The sequence below is a fragment of the Marmota flaviventris genome, chromosome 9, assembly GCF_047511675.1.
Source record: "Marmota flaviventris isolate mMarFla1 chromosome 9, mMarFla1.hap1, whole genome shotgun sequence".
Lineage (NCBI taxonomy): Eukaryota > Metazoa > Chordata > Mammalia > Rodentia > Sciuridae > Marmota > Marmota flaviventris.
Genome location: NC_092506.1, coordinates 108,900,088 through 108,917,269, shown reverse-complemented (window position 1 = coordinate 108,917,269; position 17,182 = coordinate 108,900,088). Strand labels below are relative to the sequence as shown.

Genomic DNA, 17,182 nt, shown 5'->3' with positions numbered 1-17,182 from the left:
GGAGTTGGGAACCTAATGGTATTTAGTGATTGGCGCCGGACCATACTTCCATAATTCAATTATCTACCAGAAGTCTGAAACTAATGTACATGCATGAGATACATATGTAAAAATATTTTATTGTATGTAAATCTTAACATGCTCTGTAATGTTACATATAATGTATATTTTAAATAAACAGAAGAGGGAAGATACTTTTCATTTTCTCAAGTTTTGAAAGTTGGTGGCATTATACAAAATAGAAAAAAAATCAAAATAGTTGTTTTTTCTTTTTTCTAGCTGCTTGTACTGGAGCAAGTCATTAGGTAACATAGCTTTAGAGAAACCCTGCCTAAAATGCATTTGGAAATGATGTTGCCATGGAAACTGTCTCTGAAATAACAGACAAAATCCCCTAGTGCTTTCAGAGAACTTCCAACGTCTTCTTTGCTCTTGGATCTCAAGAAGAGCCTGCCTTATGGGCTTATCTTAATTTTGTTTTAATGAATTGTTTTTCTTTGTTTCTCTGTGCAGTGGGATTGGGGAAAGGGATTGGGATTCATTAGAGTCACTGTGGGATGTGGATAGTTCTGGGTGTAAATTGGCCAATGAGAACCCATTATTCCTGAGACAGAGCAGAGGTTGAGCAAGTTTTCACTGGTGTATGTGCACATACTAAAAAATGTTCTCAGGCCTGTGTGCAGTGGTTCTAGTTGGACTTGCCTGGAAGAAGATGTACTTCTGATTTTAAGATTTTATGACCTCTTGAAGAATTTTTTTTCATTAGCCCATGATCAAAAACCTCTGTAACCCACTGGCACAATGAAGCTCAAACTTCCTGAGATTAATTTCATGGTTATGAGAGCAGTCATCCTTTAATATAGCCCCCCACTTCACCATGCATGCGCACATGCATGTGTAGGGGTGCAGAAGGAAAGTCACCACATAAAAATTTATTAGTCTCTGTCTTAATGAAATCCCTTCCTGAAAACTTTTGATAATAAGTATAATTCAGGGGAGCCAGGACTGCATGTACTCTGGAGACAAAACTAGGTGCTGTCAGTAATATACATTAAATATCATGAGCTTCAGAAGATGAACAAAATCACTTGACCTATGAGGTTTTTGAGTTAAAAAGATTAGCGTTTGACTTAAGATTCTGAAATTTATTAGCTGTGATCTAATTTGTGAAGTTGCTGTGAATAATAAATAAATCAAAGTTGTTTGTACATTGCTGTGGAATCTTTTGTGTCCATATGAGGGTGTTGGGTCAGACACAGTGTTTGGTGCAAAGCCAAGTACTCAAAAAAAAAAAAAAAAAAAGCTAGTTAGAATCGTTTTTTCCCCCCATAGTGCTTTTCTTAATTATACTTAAAAATATGTAACTTGAAGGAATGAACAGTAATTAAGAGCACCTGAAGCATTCTCAAGGATGAAATTAACATTTTTTCTCCTTGGGGAGTATAGGTGGTCTCTGGGCAAGGAGCTCGGTAAGTCACTCTGTGAGGTCTCCAATGCAGAATGAAACCCATTAAACTTCTGTTATCCATTGTGCTAGAAAAGGATGCTGCTCCTTCCCTGGAAGCTGGAAAGGTGCAATTAGAGAACAAGTTCTTCAGCTCAACAAGATAACCAAGATAAACTAGATGTTTTTGTTTCTGAAAGAAGAGAAGCAGAAGCAGAGGCATCTGAACTCCAAGTTATAACCTTCTTTCCTCCAGGGCCATTTGTGTCTCCATTAAAAAAATGGTTGGGAGGCAGCAGAGAGCAGCAGTGTATCTCCTAACTGAAGAGGGTGAGTGCCTCATCTACCACGTCTTGCAGCAGAATGGTTAGAAACTGAAAGTACAGGAGCCTGACAACTTGTGTCCACCCACTGCTGCATCTCAGTAGCATTGGGACTTTGTTCAAGTTGCTAAGGCATCATTTTACATCATCTGTAAAATAAGGACAGTTGGAATGCAACACACCATTTAGAAGAGAGTGTATTTCATAGCATTTAGTTGATGTTTTTTTTCTTTTCTCCTCCCTCCACCCCTTTAACTTCCATATTGAGTTCTCTCTCTTTCTTTCTCATAGACCCTCCTAGAGAAGAATGGTTGCAGAGCACTCCTATTTTATGACAAAGTTCATCCATGCAGGCTTAAGGAACAAGCTGGGACTCCAGATTCTACTTCTCTTTCTGCTTCTAGGTTTATCCATGGTCACGGTGTTGGGGAACTTGGGTTTTAAAACCATGATAGGGCTGAAATCTCACCTGTACATCCCCATGGACTTTTTCCTTTTCAACTTGTCCCTCAGAGATTTTAGTTACTCTACTACTGTCATTCCCCCCAAAGTTGACCAATTTGTTTCAAAGAACATAATTTCCTTTGCAGAGTATATGAATAAGGTCTTTTTCTTCTGTTTGTCTTTTCTGAGTCCTTCATCCTGTCAGCAATGGTGCATGATCACTATGTCACCATCTATAAGCCATTGTTGTTCACAGTAACTTTTTCTCTGCAAGTACTCCTTTTGTGGGGTGTCTAAGGATGAGGGTTTTAGGGGCTGTGGCTACATAAGAAATGCAGTGTTTCTGACCTCATGTATAGACAACTGCAGTAATCAGTATATGTGCAAACTCATTCTTCTCCTTGAGCTGTCCTGCAATAACTTTTATATAAATTTGCTAATAGTCTTTATTATTGTGACAATTGGCATTGGGGTACTTATTGTTGCCATTTTTATGATTTTCTTTTTTCCTGCATTCTCCACATTAGCTCCAATGAGGGTGAACCCATGACCCAAAGCCTTTATTACTTGCAATTCCCACATAATTAGTGTTTTTCTTTACTTTGTGGGCCATGTTATGGTTTGGATTTTAACTGTTTCCCCACCCCAACAAACTTGTGTTGAAGTTTTATTCTCCAACGCAGTAGTTTTCAGAGTGGGACCTTTGGGAGTGGATTGTATAATGAGGATTTTGACCTCATGAATGCATTAATTCACTTATGTATTCATAGCTTAATAGTTTTTTGGTGTGCTTTGTTTTACAAGTGATCTCTCCCTGCTTCCTAGTTTCAGTGAACTGAGCAGCTTTGATCTAACACGTGTTCCAAGACACGGTAAATGAGGCACTCACCCTCTTCAGAATCAGAAGAATAGCCTTTTGATCTAAACCCACTATTCACCATTATCTTCTGCTTCATCATATACAGGTCTAAAACCAAGGAGCCAGCCAACCATGAACTGACACCTTTGAAATTGTAAGCTAAAATCAGACTTTCCTCCTTTAAGTTGGTTTTATCAGGTATTTTGTCAAAATGATGGAAAGTTGATCAACAAAAGTCAGGATATTTTGTGTACTTGAAGTCACTTTCTTTTTATAACTGTACCAGGGAAAAGTATCTTCCCTATTCTCTCTGTTGTGCCCATGTTTAACTGATTAACTTGTAACCTGAGTTTACCAATGAAGAAAAACTTGAACAGAACAATTTCTTTTTGAAATTTTTAAGAGAAATTGTGAAAAAGGATGCAAGAATTTTTGAATTAGTGTACCTTAGTTATGATCATTAGGTTTTCAAGGAGGAATTCAAACTCTAGTGCTTTCTATTCTATATGCAGAGGGACTTTTAACTCTTTCTCTGAGTGGATTTATTTTCCTTTAGCCTCACCCCTAACTCTTCCTTTCTCATTTTACAAAAATAGTTTCTATAATTATAGAATATTCAGTGTTAAGTAGAAACTTAGGAATCATTTCATTCAGCCCCTTTATGTGATACATCACACCATGGACACAAAGAAATATTTGTGTGTTGCCCAAGAATATAAGACTACCGGTGTCTGAGCTGGGTCTGGATTCCCAGCTTGAATCCTTCCTTGTCCACTCTGTTTTCTGTTATGCCTTGTTTTCTTGCCTCATCTCTTTCTTGGAAGACTTCACTTCACATGCTAGTTGACCTAAGACATTTAAGTTATGAATATATTCTCAATAATTTCATGCTATTTTTCACAGGAAAATTTTAATATATAACACTTTGCGAGAGTGTAGGAGGTGAAATATTTTGTTGAGTTAGGCTTGGCAAAATGACAAGATCGGTGTTTAATGATTTTGTATTGTATGCGTGGGAAGTATGTTAGGTTCATATAGAAACAAGCATGGTTCCCACTGACTTGGTAGGTGGAGCTCTATGAACACAGCCCAGTGGATTAGAACTTCCAGAGAAGTTTAAAGAAATTTAAAGTTTAAAGAAATGTAAAAATGCCAGATGAAAGTGTCATATATTATTTTAAGTTTAATAGGGACTGCATTTGGAGTTTCATTTCAAAGATGTTAGAGGTTTGATGGGGGAAGTGTGGTTCAAGGTGACTGGGAGCTGCACTATCTAATACAGTAATCACTAGCTCTGTATGGCTACAGAGTGCTTGAAATGTGTTCATCCATTTCTAAGATATACTGTAAGTGTGCAATATAAGGGTAAACTACACAAAGGATGTTTGAAGAATCAGTATGAAAAAGTAATATAAAATATCGAATTGATAATATATTAAATAAAATATATTATTAAAATTAATTTCCCTGTTTAGTGTTTTAATATATCTACTAGGACATTTAGAATGACATTTGTGGCTTCAGTTATATTTCCATTGAATGTTCTAGAGGAAGTAATAGAGCAGTAGATAGTTTTGGGTACAAATCCCAGAAACACCAAGCAGTTGTTTATTAGGAGAAGCAAATGCTATAGAATTTTCAGGCATTGCAAATACATGATATGCTAATATGGGAAATATGGGGAAACAATGGTGATGTCTGGATGTGTTAGTAAGTCTGAAGTACTATGTAAAAGGAACTACAGCTTCATATAAAGAATCAGAAGAATAGCCTTTTGATCTAAACCCACTATTCATGTAAAATTTATTTGAGAAGCAATAAGTAATATACTAGATAAATAATTTGAAAGTTCTTTTCTATTGGAGAATTAAGGGAAGTCTGGATAAATGTTAAGTTTTATCTTCTGAATGATTTTGTTCAACATTGATGAAAAGAATAAGCATAGAGAAGGAGAATTATATTGTATGTAATTGAATATATGACTTGTATTCTGAGGATCTAGAATTTTGGAGTGGGGTAGATGTGGTGGGTATGCAGTACAATGTATGTAATGAAGTAAAAAACTTTCTTCAAAATATTTCCTCATGTAACTTACAGGAAAGTACACAAATCTTAAATATATAGTTCACTGAGCTTTTTCATATGAACATACATACCTTTGTGATTATGTAAATATGAAAGGATATATGTGTATGTATATATGTATATTTATGTAACCACATAAAAATCATATATTCTATGATGAAATTTAGAAAGTACTATATAATTATAATATATGTATAATTAATATTTTCTCATACAATGACTTGCTCATTCTTAGAGGTATCTTAGATAGCAGATGTTCTTAATTTTAATGAAGATTGATTTATCAAGTTTGCCTTGTATGTTTAGCACTGTTTCTTTGATACTCAATTTTATTTTATTTTTTTAATAGTTTTTTAAAAAATAAATGACAGTGGAATGCATTACAATTCTTATTACATATATACAGCACAATTTTTCATACCTCTGGTTGTATATAAAGTATGTTGACACCAATTTGTGTCTTCATACATGTACTTTGGATAATGATGTCTATCATATTCCACCATCCGTGCTAATCCCCTGCCCCCTCCCTCTCCTTCCCACCCCTCTGCCCTATCTAGAATTCATCTATTCCTCCCATGCTCCCCCTCCCTACCCCATATGAGTCAGCCTCCTTATATCAGAGAAAACATTTGACATTTGTTTTTTTGGGATTGGATAACTTCACTTAGCATTATCTTCTCCAATGCCATCCATTTACCTGCAAATGCCATGATTTTATACTCTTTTATTTCTGAGTAAAATTCCATTGTGTATATATGCCACATTTTTTTTATCCATTCATCCACTGAGGGGCATCTAGGTTGGCTCCACAGTTTAGCTATTGTGAATTGTAGCACTGTGTTCTTTTTAAGAGATCTTTTACTCTCTATCCTGAGGTCAGAAGAAAAGCAAAATGAAGGGGTATGAGTGAGAAAGAAGACAGAGGAGGCAACACAGGAAATTCATGGTAGCCTTAGGTCTGGCTGGATTTTGGTTTTCCTGATCTTTTGTCTCCAACTAGTGGTTACATCATTTCTATCTCTGATTTGGTTAAACTTGATAGAAGCAGGACACTTGACACATGAAGGTGTCAGAATTACAAATATTTTCAATTCAATTAAAAATTAAAAATAAATTTTTAATTTATCAATTTTTTATATTTTTGAGAGTTTTAATAAGATACAATTGATATAGAGTAAGCTGCATATGTTTTAAGCTTTTATTATATACATATTCAAGAAACCATCACCATTGTTTTGTCCCTTTGAGATTTCTCCCTCCTCTTGCTCTTTTCCCCATACCTCCTTTGTGATCTGCTCTTTTTTATTTTAGAGACTTTTAAGTAAATGGAATCATAAAATATGCATAAATTCTTGTCTAGTATCTATCATTCAGTTTAAATATTTTAAGATTCTTCCATTATGTTACATGTGTTGCTTTTTGTTGCTGTGTAGTAATCCACACTACCATTTGTTTATTCATTTTTCTGACATTTTGGTTGTTTCCAGTTTTTGGTTATTACTTACAAAAATATCATGATTATTCATGTGCAAGTCTTTATATCGACATATCTGACATTTCTCTTGAGTGATACCTAGGAGTGGAATGGTTGGGTTATTTCATTGGTGTAGGCTTAATTTTTAAGAAGTTGTCAAACTGTTTTGCAGAATGGTTGTATCATTTTACATATCTACTAGTATTTTTTGAGATTTTAAGTTCTTGAACATCCTCACCAACACTTGGTATGGCCCACTTTTAAATTAAAAATACTTTAATTTGTACAAAATGATATCTGATTGTATTTTTAATTTGCATTTCAATAGTGACTAATGATGAACATCTTTGCACATGAACATTTGCCATCCATAAATGTTCTTTGGTGAGATATCTATTCAAATTGTTTTCTATTTTTTAAACTAGGCTGTTTATTACTAAATATTGAAGTCTCTAGCTTCTTTATATGTATTGAATTCAAGCCCTTTATCAAATATGTGATTTTAAAAGAGTGCATGGCTTGTCTTTTCATTCTCTTAACAGAAGTTTTTAATGTAGTGAAGTCCAATTTATTAGAATTTTTTCTTTCACGAATTATAGCATTGTCACATCTGGTAACTTTCTACTTAAAATATCACAGATTTTCTCATATTATTTTATTCTACAAGTTTTATAGGTTTTTAAACATTTATGTTAACAATAATAATAATAAAATAATAATAATAATAATATATTTTTTGAGTAAATGTTTGTATAATGTGAGGTATGGGTCCAAGTTGTTTTTACGGTTTTCTGGGGGGCGGGTTTTGCTTATAGTTTCCCAGTGGTTGTCTTTTTTACCTTTGTTAAAAATCTGTTGATGGAATTTGTGTGTGTTTGTTTATGCTAACTCTATTTTGTTCTTTTTATCTATTTGTTCTTCTTGATACCAGTACCACACAGTTTGATTACTGTAGCTTTAGAATGATTCTTAAAATAAATTAGTGTATGACCAAGTTGGTTTTATTCCAGGTTTGCAAGGGTGATTTAATGTAAAAGAATCAATAAACATAATTAACCACCTAAGTAGAAATAAGTACAAAAACACATAATCATCTTCATAGATACAGGGAAAGCCTTTGACAAAATTCAGCACCTATTCATGGTAAAAACTTTGAAGAAGCTAGGAATAGAAGGAGCTATTTCACCATAAAATCTATATATAACAAACCTAAAGCACAAATCATAGTGAATTGGGAAAAACTGTGTTTCTTTTAAAATTCAGAATAAGTTAAGTATGTCCACTCTCACCACTCCAATTCAATGTAGTACTAGAAATTCTAACCAGAGCAATTAGGCAAGAGAAGGAAATAAAAGGTATCAAAATAGAAAAGCAATCGGTCAAATTGTCACTGTTTGCAGACAGTATGGTCTTATACTTAGAAGATCCCAAAAGCTTTACATGAGGATCAATAGAGCTAATAAATTAAGCAAAGTAACAGGTTGAAAAAACAACATAAAAAATCAGTAGCTTTCCTGTACTCCAATAATGAATTTGCTGAGAAAGATTATCAGAAAAACAACCCCATTCATGATAGACTCAAAAAATATCTAGGAATAAATCTAACCAAGGAGGTGAAAAACTTCTACAATAAAAATATTGAAGTAAGAAATTAAAGAAAACACTAGAAGATGGTATCTTAATCAGCCTTTTCACAGCTGTGACCAAAAGACCTTACAAGAACAATTAGAGGAGTAAAAGTTTATTTGGGGGTTCATGGTTTCAGAGGTCTCAATCCTTAAATGGCTGACTCCATTCCTTGGGGGCCAGAAGTGAGGCAGAACATCATGGCAGAAAAGGAGTGTGGCACAGGACAGTGGCTCAGAACATGATGATCAAGAAGGAGGGAGGAAGGGAGGAATGGATGGAGAGAGAGAGAGAGAGAGAGAGAGAGAGAGAGAGAGAGAGAGAGAGAGAGAGAAGACACAAGAGAGAAGAGAGGGGAGGGGAGAAGAGAGGAGAGAAAGGGAAAAGACAGAGACTTCTCTCACTTTGGACAAAACATATACTCCAAAGACAAGCCCCCAGGGACACAGTTCCTCCAGCCACACCCTACCTACCTACATTACCATCCAGTTAGTTCCTATCAGGGAATTAATGTACTAATTGGTTAAGACTCTCAAAACCAAAGCCAAATCATTTCACCTCTAAACTTTCTTGCATTGTCTCACGCATGAGCTTTTTTGGGACATCTAACACATAAACCATACATTCTTACCCTGGTCCCCAAAAGCTCATGCTCATCTAATAATGCCAAATATAGTTAGTCCATTTTCAAGAGTCCCCAAAGTCTCAACAGTTCCAAGATTGCCCAAAAGTGTAAGTCTAAAGTCTCCACTGAGACTCAAGGCAAATTCCAAGTGTGAGCCCCTGTAAAAATCAAAAGAAAGTTACATATATAAAGGTACAGAATAAACATTCCCATTTTACAAGGGAGAGTTAGGGGCATCAAAAGAAGGGATGAGACCAAAGCAAGACTGAAATCGCAAACAAATCCAGTAGTTCCATGTCTAGCATTTGGAGCACATGGCATCGTGATGTCCTCTTCAAAAGGCTTGTGTAGCTCTGCCCCTTTGGCTTTGCTGATTTTGGCCCACATGACCTCTCTGGAGGCTTGTCTCTGCATAATTCCTACAGATTTCCTTGGCAGAAGGTCCGTGGCACCAGCATTTCTTAAGGTTGGGGGTCTCCAGTGCAACTTTGATTTCCTTCTCATATCTCCATTCATTGCCCCTCTCAGGGGCAGCACACAGGGACCCTGACCCTGCTTCACTTTGCCTGGCTTCCCAGACCTTCCTTTGAAACCTCAGCAGAAGTCTCCATGACTCCCTAACTCCAGCAGTCTGCATTCCTGCAGAACTAGCACTGCATGGTTGACACCAAGGTCTGCCACCTTCTCAAATAGTTGTCAAGCTTCCAGGGACCACAGCTGCAGTAACCTCTAAGTGCCTGGGTGGCTGAGCAAGGTGAAACAACTTCCTTGGCCACCTTGTGAAAAGAGGGTGCCCCACTTCCTTCTCAAAGGAAGTTTTACTTTTATGCCCTTGATCCTGAGTTGGGTGTGGTCTTGCCAATTTCTGAGATGCCCTCAATCCATCTCTATTATTGCCTCTGGGCAAAGTCTTTAGCATTTCTTCAGTGGCTGTAATGTCTTTAACAACCACATATCCCTTTGCCCAAGTTTAATTCACATTTCCTGGTCAAACTGCAAGTTTTTCAAATCTTTCTGCTTTGTTTTTTGTTCCTGATCATCACAATAAATTTGGATAAAAGCTGCCAGCAATACTGATGCCACTGCCTGAATACTATGCTGTCTAGAAATTTCTTCCTCCAGATGAAGTCCATCACATTTAAATTCAGCCTCACAGAAAGTTTTAGAACATGGGCAAATGCAGACAACTCCTTAGCCACATCATAACATGAATAACCTCTAATCTAATTTCCAATAGAATCTTCCTTCTCTGAAATCTCATTAGCCCCATCTTCACTGAAAATAGTCCTATTGGCATTCTGGTCTTCTGAACTACCACCAGAATCACCCATTAAGCTCTGTTAAACAGTCTAAAACTTTTCCAGCTTGCATTGCTAAACTTCCCCAAATTCCTCCCACAAATTCCCAAAAGCTCCCCAAATTTAAACCACATGGTCATGTTAGTCACAGCAACAACTCCACTTTTGGGCATTAATTTGTCTTAGTCAGCTTTTGTGCTGCTATGACCAAAAGATCTTACAAGAACAATTAGAGGAGGAAAAGTTTATTTGGAGGCTCATGGTTTCAGAGGTCTCAGTCCACAGGTGGCTGACTCCATTCCTTGGGACTATGGTTAAGGCAGAATATCATGGCAGAAGAGTGTGGCAGAGGAAAGTGGCTCAGGACATGATGATCAGTAAGGAGGGAAGGAAGGGGAGGGGGAGAGAGAGAGAGAGAGAGAGAGAGAGAGAGAGAGAGAGAGAGAGAGACTCCCCTCACCACAGACAAAATATATATCACAAGGATACACACCCAGTGACCCCCCCCCCTCCTTCAGCCATGCCCTACCTGCCTACAGTTACCATCCAGTTCATCCCTATAAGGGGATTAATACACTGATTAGGTTAATACTCTCATAACCATTTTATAATCATTTCACCTCTAAACTTTCTTGCATTGTCTTACACATGAACTCTTGGAGGACATATAATATCTAAGCCATAACAGATGGTAAAACCTCCCATGTTCATCAGTAGACAAAAGCAATGTACAGATTCAATGTAATCCTCTTCAAAATACCAATGGCATCCTTCACAGAACTAGAAAATAGATTCCTGAAATTCATTTGGAAGAATAAAAGACCCAAAGTATCCAAAGCAATTCTAAGCCAAAGAAACAATGCTATAGGCATATTACCTGATTTCAAATTATACTACAGAGCTATATTTCTGTGGAATAAATGGACCTAATTATGCTATGTAAATATATGAATATACCTCTGTGAATTTTACTTTTATGTACACTTATAAAGCTTCCCTAAAAGCTATAAATAAATAGAAGGAAGACCAATAGATTAGAAGAAGGGAAACAGGGAGGCAAGAGGGGAGAGAAAGAGAAAATTTCAGGGACTGAAGTGAAGCAGATTATATTTCTTGCGTGTATGGTTATGTCAAAATGAATCTAAATAGTATGTATGTCTACAATGAATTAATAAAAGCATTAAAAAAATACATGGGCCAGGCATGGTAGTGCATGCCTATAATCTCAGGACCTCAGGAGGCTGAGTCAGGAGGATATCAAGCTAAAGGCCAACCTCAGCAATTTAGTGAGGGCCTAAGCACCTTAGCAAGACCCTGTCTCAAAAAAAAAAAAAAAAAAAAAAAAGGGCTGGGCTGGGTATATATCTCAGTGGTAAAGTGCCTTTGGGTTCAATCTCCAGTCCAACAAATCAAAACAAAAACAACTGTATGGTATCATGGTATTGACATAAAAACATAGACCAATGGAACAGAACAGAATACAAATTGAGAGACAAATCCTCAGTCATTCTATCATTGATAAATTTGCCCAAAACACACACTGAAGAAAAGATAGTCTTTTAAACAAACAATGCCAGGAAAACTAGTTATCCATATGTAGAAGAATGAGATGAGATAATTATCTCTCACTCTGCACAAAAGTCAACTCAAAATTGACCAAATACATAAGAATAAGATGAGGAAACTGCAATTCCTAGAAGAAAATGTGAGTCAACACTACAACATACAAGTGCAGGCAATGATTTGGAAGATGGGGGCTAATTCAAAGAAAAGGAAACGAAATGCTAACGCCTCCAGAAAGCACTCCTACAACTGGTTACCAAGGTTACCAACACCTCCAGGGAATCACTCCTCCAAACACAAGGAGTTGCTAATGAGTTACCGCTGGGCAGCTCTTTTCCTGCCTTTTGGTCACATCTGCAAGATGAGAAAAAAATTGAGATTTCTAAAAATACAAGATACCCCAACTCCCAGTGATACCTGAGTTCTGAGTCCCCTTTTCCTCTCTCAACAAGTTTCTTTCTTTCTATCCCTTAAATAAAACTTACTTTCTACCCTTGACTCAGCATTTCTAGGGTGTTTAATCTTCCACACAGGGGAATGAGGACCCGATTCTTATTTTCAAGACCAGTATCAATACCAAGAATTAATAAATGGGATGACATAAAATTAAAAAGCTTTTGGCAAGCAAACAAAACAAGAACTGAAGAGCAAGAATACAGAATGGGAGAAAATTTTTGCTAACTACTCTTCTGAAAGAGGACTAATAGATTTAATAGATATATTCTAGATAGAATATATAAAGAACTCAAAAAACTTCACCAAAAACTTTTCAAAACACAAAAAACAAACAACCCAATTTATAAATGGGAAAATGAACTAAACAGACACTTCTCAAAAGAAGGAGTACAAGTGAAAGAATTCTGAACATCATTAGCAATTAGGGAAATGAGTTTTTATGTCAGTCCAATTAGAATGGCAGCCATCAAGAATACAAATATTAATAAATGCTGGAGAAGATGTGGAGGAAAAAAACCTCACTTTTTCATTGTTGTTGGGATTGTAAATTAGTACAATTAGGAGGGAAATAAGTATGGAGGTTCCTCAAAAGACTAGTAATGGAACCACCATATGACCCAACTATACCACTTCTTGGTATTTATTCTAAAGAATTAAAGCCAGCATACTATATTGATATATGCATACCCATGTTAACAGCAACACGATTCACACTTGTCTATTAATGGATGAATGGATAAAGAAAATGTGGTATATATATACATACAATGGAGTTAACAATAAAGAACAACAAAATTATGCCATTTTCAGGAAAATGGATGGAACTTGAGAACATTATGTTAAGTGAAATAAGCCAAACTCAGAAAATCAAGGGTTGTATGTTTTTTTCTCATTTGGAAACTAGAGAGGAAAGGAAAAGAAAGGTGGGGGATCTCATGAAAATGGAAGGGAGATCAGTAAAGTAGAGGAATGAGACCAGGAGGAGAGGGGGAATAGGGAAAGGAGAAATAATGGGGAATGATATTGACCAAATTATATGCTATATTATGTGCATGTATGAATATATAAGAATAAAGTCAACCATTATAAATAATTATAATGTACTAATAAAAATATGAAAAAATAATTTAGTATAAGTTTTCCATCTTGGTTCAACTTTTAAAAAGTTGTTTTGGTTACTTTAAATCTTTTATATATCCATATTAATTTTATCAAGCTTCTAAATTCCTACAAAAGCAAAACAAACAAAATAACACTGAGGATTTAGAATTACCTTGAGTTCCTTTTGGTGAGAACAGATATTTGTATTTCTTTTAGCAATAAATGGGAATGCCTGCTTTTCAACATTCTCTCTAAAATAGCATATTCTCAAAACTTTCAAATTTTCCAAATTGATAGATGAAAAATAGACACTGGCCATCCTCCCCCTGAAACCTTTCGCTTTTCTATTGGGATTTTGATTTCAGTTTTTTTTGGAGACTATATATCAGGGGCATTAGTTTTTAGTCCGAGGTATAAGTTGCATATATACTTTTCCCCAATATTTGATTTGTCTTTTGACTTTTCTCATGATAAAAAGGTATTTATATATTTTAAATCACAATCATTTATTGTTTTGGGTGTTTTAATCATAGAAATGTTTGATCTCCTCTTAGATTATGAAGTGATTTGTTTTTCCACAATTTTTGTATGATTTCATTTTTTTAAACATGTGGATAGCTGATCTACTTAGAAATTGTACTGGTGTGTGGTGTGAGGAATGAATCCAACTTTATCTTTTTCCATATGGCTATTCAGTTATTCTGTCACCATTTATAAAAAAAAAAGTCTATCTTCCTAATTTTGAGCTCCTGCCTTTATCACATACAAAAATGTCATCAGCAGTTGGGCTATTTCTGTATTTTCCATTCTTTCCCATTGGTCTATCAGTCTATTTGTAAGCTAGTACCATATTGCTTTAACTATAGAAATATCATTTTGTTTTTCTTATCTTGAGGGTAGCTTCCCACATATTCTTCTTTTGGGATTTTGCTTACTATTCATGTTTAACCATAACCTTTATAATTAATCTGTCTAGCTCCAGGAAAAATCCCAAGGGCATATTTTTGCATTGATGCTTTAAAATTTACCTCTTAAATTTACAAATAAACTTAGGGACAATTCACATCTTTGGATCTTGAGGCTTCCAGTCATGAAGTGTGTACATATTTCCATTTTGTTTTCAGGTCTACATCAGTATCTTTTGGGAGTGCTTCATAATTTTCCTCATCTCTTTTGTCATTGGACTTATGCTTGGTAATTTTATTTTGGTGACTATCATGATAATCTTATCTTTCACTCATTGGATCTTGAAATTATTATTTATATATATGAGTTATGTTAATTTTCTACTTTATAATGTAATTTATTATTTGTAGAGATTTTTATTTTAAAAATTTCTTCTTTTTGATTGAAATAATAACTATGCATGTTTATGGGGTACAATGTGATGTTTTATTTTATGTATGCAATGATAATGCTCAAATCAGGGTAATTTACATACCATCACCCTAAACTTTATCATATCTTTGTGGTGTGTATTCTCAAAATCTGTAGAGATTTTTTCATTGATTCATTCAGGTTTTCCAAATATGTGATGAAGTCTTCCATAAGTAGAAATATTTCTATTTGTTTTCTTCTGATTCTACTGTCTTTTATTTATTTGTAAATTTGTTTTCTAATGCCTTCTAAAGCCTACTGGTTTTTGGGCTGAGATTTAGGTATTTTACTATCTTAAAGAGGTATACATTATTCCCTGATCCAATGGGTATTTTACAACACTTGATGAATTTTGAATTAGTCAAATTCCTTTCATTTTTTTGCATTTCATTTTCTCAAAATTTACCCATAGTTTATAGACCTTTAATCTCCCATCTCCATTGGCTCTTTTACCATATAAATTTTTTTTGATACTCTTTCTCTGGCCTGCCTTTTCTGTACAAACTTAAGAAGAGTGGCCAATGCTTCTTTTGTCTATGGGGTCTTATGACAATTTTTTTGATATAAAATATATACATATATTTTAGATCCATGTTTCTTTTTGTACTCTAATGTCAGAGTGTAACAATCTTGTCCAGATGCACTTGTATTTCATAATGTGATTTTTTTCCATGTCCTGGAGGGCTTATATCTGATTTTCAGGACATCCTTGAGTTACAGGATCAGTTCCTATTAATGTACCTTGATGTCCATCCTGACATTTAGGCATGAGGCCACCAAGTAGAAAGAGTCACAGCATCTAACCTGAATTGATTGACTAATTTTTAATTAAATTTTCATTTTTATATAATTGCAGATTCACATGTAGTTCTAAGAAAAAAAAATATAAAGATCTCATGTGCTCTTTGCCTAGCTTCTCCCAATGATAACATCTTACAAAACTGCAGTACAGTGTTACAACTAGAATATTGTTATTGATACAGTCAAGGCATAACTCTTTCATGGACACAAGACTCCCTAATGTTTCCTATTGCTTTTTATAGCCACATCTTCCTTCTCCAAAAAGGAACAAATTATTAACATATATAATTTGGGTACATCTCAAGAGAATTACACTGCATGAAAAAAAGACAGTCCCATAGATTAAATACTGTATGATTCCATGACATAAAATTCTTGGGATGAGAAAATGATAGAATTAAAGAACAGACTAGTGGTTGTTTGACCTGAACTTGATGGTGTTTTGCCCACTCCTCTTTTTAAACAGTAATTACATTACATTTTTATGGGAAGAAATATGTAGCATTATTTAAGAAGGTAAATTCAAGAAAAAATTGCACCATCATTTAGTTAACACCATGTCTTGGAGGGAACTTTTTATAGCAACTGGGTATAATTTAATTTTCATATTCTTTTTCAAATGCTGAAATCAAAGAATTATGGAATAATTATTGAATCAAATATGAATCATTCATACAGTGAACTTCTCTCTTAGCCAAAATAATAGAGAAAAAGTACTGATTCTTGCCTCTAAAAGTGAGGTATCTTTAGAAAAATGTCACTATGGTTATGTGTGATTCTTCCCTGCTGTCTTTACACAGCATATTACTGCTTCCATAGAGCCAACGGTAAGATGACATTTATTTCCCTTTCTCTTTGTAGCTCTCCTTCATGCATAGATTTCAGTCCCTGTTGGGGCAGTTTCCATTGTTATTTGATAACAAGGAATCTTTGGAAGCTGTGAAAATTTCTAGAAATTTTTCTGAAGTGATTTTAATTAAAAATTGTTTTACATTTTCATGTCCAGTTTAATTTTTTAATGCATTATAGTTATAGGTAATATTAAGGTTCATTTTGACATAATTATACACTGATAGAATATAATTTGCTTCCTTTCAGCCCACATATTGTATTGAGTATTTGTCATTTTTTGCAGATAGCCAGTGGAAAGAGTGGCTTCTACTCATACTCCTGGGATAAACAAACTTTTGGGGAAGAAGTAAAAAAATTGTGCTGTATTTGTGAAAAATATATTTTGATGTTTATTACAGAAACTACTTTAGGAGAGAATCAAGGAAGTTTCTTGTTTCCATTCAGATCTCCAATCTATACAAATGTAAAGGAAACTTCCTTTTAAATATTGTCTCATTGCCTTGGAGCCATGGATGGATGATGTTTCCTTTCTTTAATATGAGATGGAAAAGTGGCTGGTACAGATTTAATTTGAAGTCAGGTTTCTCATCAAAATCTTCTTTATCAGACTTATTTCCACTATTCTTCCCTCCATCCTCTGTTTTCTCTCTCCTCAGGAAAATACCAAAGCCATTCTTTTCCTTTGAATCAGGTAAATGCACGGAACGTTGTTCACTTCTGAGACAAGAGGCTACACCAGTGTTTTTCAAATTTAAGTATGTACTTATCCATGGGGGATACATTCTAATACTGTTCTCCCCTATCTATAAAAACCTGTGAAAAAGATTTATAAGTTAAACATAATAAGAGGT

The 17,182-nt window shown here is 34.9% G+C and overlaps 1 pseudogene; it reads left to right on the top strand.

Annotated features, from left to right (window-relative positions):
- The first annotated feature begins 2,074 nt into the window (after window positions 1-2,074).
- On the top strand, window positions 2,075-2,761 carry LOC114100656 (olfactory receptor 8B12-like; annotated as a pseudogene).
- The last annotated feature ends 14,421 nt before the right edge of the window (window positions 2,762-17,182 follow it).